The sequence below is a fragment of the Myotis brandtii genome, unplaced genomic scaffold (assembly GCF_000412655.1).
Source record: "Myotis brandtii unplaced genomic scaffold, ASM41265v1 scaffold399, whole genome shotgun sequence".
NCBI lineage: Eukaryota > Metazoa > Chordata > Mammalia > Chiroptera > Vespertilionidae > Myotis > Myotis brandtii.
The window spans coordinates 133,943-142,158 of NW_005365325.1; the positions used below are offsets into that span (position 1 = coordinate 133,943).

Here is an 8,216-nt window from a genome sequence, read left to right on the forward strand (position 1 = left end):
AATGTGTAGCTAGTGATGGACATTACTTTGAATAAAGCACTTTTGATGTTTCTCTTGAAATTATCGTGTTTTCTTTGATTACAAAATCCGCATTATTAACCGGTACACCTTATAAATGCCGTATTTTTCTTTATCCATGCTTCTGTTGATGAATATGTAGATTTTTTCCATGTCTTGGCTATTGTAAACATTGCTGTAATGAACATGGGGTTGCATATATCTTTTCAAGTTAGTGTTTTTGTTTTCCTTCAGATAAATATCCAAAAGTGGAATTGCTGGATCATAAAGCAGTTCTATTTTTAATTGTTTTAGGAACTCTATACTATTTTCCATAGTGACTACAATTTACATTCCCACCAACACTGCACAAGGGTCCCCTTTTCTCCACATCCTCACCAACACTTGTTATTTATTTTCTTTTTTTGGAATAGCCATTCTAACAAGTATGAGGTGATATCTCAATGTGTTTTGCATTTGCCTGATGATAACCTTTTCATGTACCTGTTGGCTTTCTGTATGTCTTCATTGGAAAAATGTCTATTCAGATCCTCTGGCATTTTTTAATTGATTGATTGATTGATTGATTGATTGTGTGTGTGTGTGTGTGTGTGTGTGGGGTGTGTTTTTTTTGTTAAGTTGTTTGAGTTCTTTATATATTTTGAATATTATTTCCTCTTTAGATATGTGCTTTGCAAATATGTTCTTCCATTCCTCAGGTTGCCTTCTCATTTTGTTGATCATTTCTTTTGCGGTGCAGATTTTTTGTGTGATGTAGTTCCACTTGTCTATTTTTTGCTTCTGTTTCTTGTGCTTTTGGTGCAATATCCATGAAATTATTGTCAAGACCAATGTCAAGGAAATTCTCCCCTATGTTTTCTTCTAGGAGTTTTATGGTTTTAGGTCCCACATGTAAGTCTTTAATCCATTTTGCCTTAATTTTTCTGAGTGGTGCATGACAGAGATTTCATTCTTTTGCATATGAATATCTTGTTTTCCCAGCACCATTTATTGAAGAGACTGTCTTTTCCCCATTGAATATTTTTGGCTTCCTTGTCAAATATTAGTTGACTGTATATGCATGGGTTAACTATTGGGCTCTAAATTCTGTTCCATTGGTCTTTGTACCATTTTTATGCCAGTATCCTACTGTTTTGATTACTATAGCTTTGCAATATAGTTTGAAATCAGGAATTGTGATATTTCTCAGCTTTGATATTCCTCAAGATTGCTTTGGCTATTCAGGATCTTTTGTGGTTCTGTATAATTTTAGGATTGCTTTTTATATTGCTGTGGAAAATGTCATTGGAATTTTATAAGGATTGCATTGAATCTATGGAATGACTTTGGGTAGTATGGACATTGTAACAATATTAACCTTCTAATCCATGAACATGGGAGATTTTTCCATTTGTTTGTGTCATCTTCAGTTTTTTTCCTCAATGTTTTATAGTTTTTAATGTATAGATCTTTCACCTCCTTGGTTAAATTTATTCTTAAGTATTTTATTGTTTTTGATTCTATAGTTAATGAGATTGCTTTCTTTATGCCTTTTTCTGATAGTTTCTTGTTAGTGTATAGAAACACAACTGATTTTTGTATATTGTTTTTTTTATCTTACAACTTTACTAAATTCCTTTATTAGTTTTAATTTATGTTAATATTTTTTTCCTGTTCTTTATTTCATTTATTTCTGCTCTGGTCTTTATTATTTCCTTCCTTCTGCTAACTTTGGGCTTAATTTCTTGTTAATCCCAAATCACAGAGGCATGGAGAAGTTCTTCCACATTTCCATACAAATAAATAATCATAATACCATATATTGAGTACTTACTATGTGCTAGGTACTAAGTTATTTACAGCTATCAAATAATTGAATTCTCTCCAAAATCTCTATTATCCCATTTTATGTATGTGGAAACTGAGGCTTAGAGGTGTTGTGGCTTACCCACCCTCATTCAGCCAGCAAGCAGCAGTGTAGGGCCCCGACTCAGCAGGTGGGAATGGGATTCGACTACATGGAGCACTGTTGTCCCTGAGATGGATGAGAAGACTGTCATTATTTTATTATTATTATTATTATTATTATTATTGAGGATCTTGTAGGCTCTGTACCAGGATTTCTCAACCTCAGCACTATTGGCATTCTAGGCCAGGTAATTTTTGTTGTGAGGGCTGTCTTGTGCCTTGTAGGATGTTTAGCAGCTTCTCTGGCCACTACCCACCAAATTATTAAAACCAAAACTATCTCCAGAATTTTTCAAGTATCCCTGGGGGGCAAAGTCTTCTCTGGTTAAGAACCACTGCCCTAGATGGAGCTCTTCCACCCTCTGCTGGAGCGTCTCACATAGCCTGATGTCAATCCTGCTTCTTTTCTGCCCATCTATGTTTGATAGGAGCTATTGTTTACAGAGATGGGAATAACTCAAGTTTTGTTTTAGTTGAGGATGGGTGTTCTGGGTCCTGAGCTTTTGCTGTGATAAAGGCATCTGGGCTTGTACTAGTCCAGTGAAAATGAGAGGCTCCTTTGCGCTCGTGGCAGTCATACTGGATGTCTGCTCAGCCCCTCTTCCCTGGGAACTGCACAATATGCCCACAACCAGCTATGTGTCTGGCTGTAGCTGAGGGCCCTGGGAAGACATCTTACTCCAACTGGGCCAGTCAGTTTTGTCTGCTAGGAAGTTGGTAGTGGGACCAGGGTGAGTCTCTCTTGGTGGCTAGAGCTGTGACCTGCAAATGCAGCACCTTGGGTGGCCATCTTCCTGCCCTGTGCACTAGCTGGTACAGAACATTGGTTCTCAAAGTTGGTGTCCAGACCAGCAGGATCACTGGAGAGCTGGTCAAATTGTGAGTTCTCAGGCCCCTCCTCAGACTTACTGATTTGGAAACCCTGGCGAGGAGATCAGCAATCTGCATTTCAACAAGTCCTGCAGGAGATTCTGATGCAACGAAGTAGGTATTATAGAGGATGAGGCAGACCAAGGGAATATGAGCCCCAGCAGAGAAAGAAAGCTGTGGATGAGACAACTTCCCAGTCCTCGGTTCCACACTTCCTGATGCCCAGCTGTGGTCCTGCCCTTGGCTTAGGTAAAATACTTATATGTCCTAATAACAAATACACTCCCGACTCAATTGTTTTTCCATTGATTGAAATAGGTTTCTTTTGCTTGCAACTGAAAAATCCTTACTTATTCACCTTACCATGTGACTCCTGTAGAGAGGAAATTATATGGAGCAATATTACTCCAGCTGCTCAGGGAAAGACTGTAATTTTATCAAGGGCTCTTGGAAATACTTAAATGCTCCAGAGATAATACCCCATGGTTTTTTCTTATTATTAAGCAAGAATTTGTGTGTGTCTACTTAAAGAAACTTATCTACTGAAAAAACACCTCCTCCCCACCCCCTTATCTCTGTATGTTTTATTCTTCATTGCCAAAGGGTAGGTGTTTTCCCCCACTTGGTTATCCTATGTTAGCCTAGAGTAAAGATAAATCTCAGTCAACTGACAAATATTATCAAATGCCTACTCTGTGCCAGATATTTGGAGGATCAATTGGTCATGGTTCTCAGATTATCTGGGAGCTTATGGTTTGAGAATGCATTGATCTTACTATTGTATATTACAGTGCAGTGTGATAAGTCCAGGATTAATTCGTGGACAAGGTTCAGAGGAAACCCAGAAGAAAGTGGTGAGCCTTCAGGATGGCAAATTCTAGAAAAGGGGGAAAGTGGGGTGGTGGTCAGGGAAGGCTTCCTAGAAGAAGTTCCACCTGAATGAGACTTGGAAATATGAGTAGGTGTCCACCAGGCAGAAAAGTCAAGGAAAGGAGAATGTTCAATTTGTGGTTTGAAAGCAGAATTTTCTCACCTCATTCTTGATTCCGACTGACTTGGAGTGACACAGTATTACATAAACATTGAAGATAAGGTAGAGACTTTTCTAATTTCCTAAGGCCGCTAGAACTTCCTCCATTGTAGCACTGGCAATTCCTCTTCCTGGACAGAATTTATCAACCAGGCTTTTAACGTGATACAACCTTTTAAGGTCATCCCTGTAAGGAGAATGGACTGTATTTTGGTTTATGTCTGTCTAGGAGAAAAATAAAAATATAAAGGGGGAAAATCCCTATTAAGTTTTATAATTACAACATGAAAATTCAGTTAATTTCTTTTATCATGGTGAGTCATTAAAGACTGAAGTAGATTCCCAGCCTTTTGTCTCCAGAACAATCCCCTGGAGGCTTAGCGCTCCTCCTGCGAAATGGGCCTGATTAAAGCGGGGCACCTCTCTCTCCAGATTACTGCCCTCCGTCATTAGCATTACGTTATCTTGCTCTTCAGACTGATTTTTAATTTTTATGCTTGCAGTTATAAATGATTTACTGGTACATTCATCGCCCTGCCTGTCCTGAGTCATTAAATTCACTTAGGTTGAATGGCCTGATGTGCACCTGAAATTAACCAAATCAGTGACATTATCTTGCAGGATTTTTCAGAGGCTTTAGAAATAGAGAAGAGACTCCTTTCTCCGTCTCAACTCCTTGGCTTAATGGGAAAATATTTTTAATTGATAAAAGAGGTAATTAGCCAAGGCTAAGAGGTGCACACTAATTGCGCAGTATATCTTGCAGAGTTAGTTTGGCCATGGTTTCTAGTCTAGACGATGACCCAAACACAGATCTGGGTGCATTCACGCGAGGCCAGTTTAAGTGCATTTTATCTCCCTCAATCCAATCCAGGGAAGGAATTGTGTTAGCGTTTAGTGGGCACCTACTGTACGTCAGAAACTCTCAGGACTCTCATAACAGTCCTTTTGTTCCTCTCAATGTTCTGTTTGTGTTGTGTTGATATAAGGAATGGAAGCCTCCTCAGGCTGGCTCCAATGAGATGGAGGCCAGATGTCACTCAATCTAAGGAAGAGGAACCAAGGGCGGGTCCTTCCATGCTATTTCATTATCATCCAGGAGCCACGATGGTGGTCTCATTCCACTTTTCTCTTTCTTATAACATCTGTGTACTTCAAAGCTCTCTTCTTTCTTGACTGGACTCATCTGCTCTTCTGTCTTGTGCTTGTGCCCAAATAGCTGTTCCAACTCCATCCACCCAGGGCCTGTCACCTCAAGCACCCACTGCTGTACCCCTCTTAGCTGAAATTCTCTGTAGAATGTCAGAGGTTTCTTATCAACTAATGAGTTTTCTGCCCTTGGGTCAGGAATATACCCCTTGTCCAGAAGGGACCGAAGTTGTGGAAGAACAAGTAGAATGGGAAAGAAATATCTCTTTGGTGCCTCTTTAAAACAGGTGTAATCCTTCCCATTTCCCAGATGAGGAAACTGAGGCTAATGGAGGTTAAGTTCTTTGTTAGGGGTCATACAGCCAGCAAGAGTCAGAGGCAGGAATTAGGGACAAGTTGGGACTGACTCCATTCCCCTGCTTTCCACATGTTGTGCCTATTTTTTTTAACATTGTGCTGTTTGTTACATAAGGCGTAAGAACAGGGGACGTTCACCAGCCAGGCTGAGGGCTGGTGAATTTGGTACGGGGTCCATTGACCACCTGGGCAGTGCAAACAGTACATTTTTGCCCCATTCTCTTCCTTTTGTGTCTGTTTAAGGACATGGAAATAACTCCACCCTCCAAAAATGAGAGATGAAAGGGGAGACATCTTGCTACACCTGAGCTTTGGAAAATAGCCCCAAGAAAATCTGGTTCAAGAGTCATAAAGGGTGTTTGTAGGATTTTGACAGTGAGGCCTGATAAGAGAGGAGGCCAGAAAATAGCACTTTCCTCACTGCCAGAGGAAATGTGCCTCCATTTACTTACCAACTATTACATTACCTTCTTATCCTCTGTTTCCTCATCTGTAAAACCAGGATGATATAGCTACAAAAATGAAAAGGGGCAGTGTGTGTACCAAAAAGTATGGTCCTCACACAGTAGTCATCCAATGATTATTGTCTTCCCTCCCTCCCTGTCTTATCAAAACACTAAGGGCATGGCCTCTTAATGATTATAGCCTTGATGTTAGCAGTTTCTCTGGGTCTGAGAATCCCCTGGAAAGTTCTGCTAATCAAGGGACTTCAGCTTTTATTTATCCAGCATTCCTTCCCTCCTTTATGTGACATTGCTTCGTTACTTGATGGGCAGTGCCTCCATGTGGTTCTGGCAAGGTTGTCAATTCAGCACCACACCTGCCTGGCCTTTCTGATTGGGTCAAAAGATGGGCACATGGCTAAGGGTGGACCAATGAGGATTTATATTCAGATGTTGGCAGGCTGGAGTTCCCTTCCTTTGGGAGGAGTGTTAATCTAGGACGATGTATCCTTGAGTTGTCTCAGTCATGCCTCCTACTTGCTGTAGGAGGAAGTGTCTGCCAGAGCAAAGAGAAGCAGAGTTAGAGAGGAAGCAGGACCAAGCTAGTTTCTGAAAACACTGCTTCAATCCTTGGTATTCTGAGGCCACTCTTAAACTTCCCAGTTTCAAGGGCCAATAAGTTTTCCTTTTCTAGGTGAAGGGATTGAGAAGTACAGATTGGTAGTTACAAAAGAGTTATCTATACTAATAAAAGGGTAATATGCTAATTCAACCGAGTTGACCGGACATCTTTCCATGGTCCTCCTTCCCAACATAGCCACAGTGGTGAGGGCCGAGGCAGAGGTACTTAGGAGCAATCAGGCCGGCAGGGGAGGGCGGTTAGAGGTGAGCAGGCCTCAGGTAGAGGCGGTTAAGGGCGATCAGCCAGGTAGGTAGAGGCGGTTAGGGGTGATCAGGCAGGCAGGCAAAGGGGTTAGGGGCAATCAGGCAGGCAGGCAGGTGAGCGGTTAGGAGCCAGAGGTCCCGGATTGCAAGAGGGATGTCCCAAATTGGAGAGGGTGCAGGCCAGGCTGAGGGACCCCCCCCTCCCCTGTGCAGGAATTTCATGCACCGGGCCCCTCTAGTGGGGATATAACATACAGCGTATGGAATATAGGCTGTAGTATTGTAATAACTGCATGGTGCCAGCTGGGTACTAGAAATATGGAGGGAACACTGTAAAGTATAGGATTATCTAACGACTCTGCTGTACACTTGAAACTAATATAAAAGAATATAATTTTGAGTGTGAACTGTAATTGGAAAAAAATAAAAGCACTAATTCCCTAGAAAAAATTATCCTTTTCTGTTTAAGCGTTTTGAGCTGACTTTCTTTCACGTGTAACTGGAAGAGATTTGAGGAAAACAGGGACTCCCTTTCCCTTAGTCAGGTGCTAGGGTGAGGCATGGCTCAGGGGCTAGTGAAGACCTCTCCCAGCCAGAGGCATTCAGCCCTTGGAGGCCACAAAAAACCTCTTGTGGGAGTGGTGCCACCACAGTGATGTTCTATTTTCTCTTGCTCATATTCTTTCTCAGTAGGCAGGAGCTCTGAGGCCCGCTTTTCTTTTCTTTTTTTAAAAATATTTTGTTGATTTTTTACAGAGAGGAAGGGAGAGGGATAGAGAGTTAGAAACATTGATGAGAGAGAAACACTGATCAGCTGCCTCCTGCACACCTCCCACTAGGGATGTGCCCACAACCAAGGTACATGTCCTTGACTGGAATTGAACCTGGGACCCTTCAGTCCGCAGGCTGACACTCTATCCACTGAGCCAAACCAGTTAGGGCAGGCCCGCTTTTCTTGCTTCCTTCCTTTCCAAGCCACAACGTCAGCCAAATGCAGTGCACTTGATGATCCACTAGTATTTTTTCTAGCAGTGGTCCAGCACCTTCTATTAATCTGACTGGGCACCACTTGAAAAGCATGCTGCATTTCTTATGACAAAACCATTTAATTGGATCATAGATGCTGCACTCACAGTTTCATCAGTACAAAACCATCACTGATGAGATGAAATGTGCTTACCCTTGCAGCCCGGACACAGGAAGTCCCCCGCCCCTACTTTGTGCACGAGTGTTTGCTCTCTGTGCATGGAGCCCTGTCAGAGCCTCCCCCATGTGGCCAGCTGGTTCTCACAGAATGCTTTCACTGATCTTCAGCTGAATCCCTCTATCCCTAGCCAGTTAACCTTTAGTTGCAAATGGCAAACAAGTATAGTTCTAGCATGCACATTAGTTGATATTTTTGTTCACAGGTATGAATAAGAAGTATGTTATGAACTAAAAAAAAGATAGTTTTTGAATACTTGAAGAATATTTTTTCAACTTTTTGAGTGATTCAAACATTTATTTTTTAAAATGCA

General features: G+C 41.5%; 1 protein-coding gene across 2 annotated transcripts in view; it reads left to right on the plus strand.

Moving 5' to 3' along the window:
- The window catches only part of LOC102251924, an 83,865-nt gene that overhangs the window by 68,480 nt on the left and 7,169 nt on the right, over positions 1-8,216 (plus strand). The window lies entirely within an intron of this gene.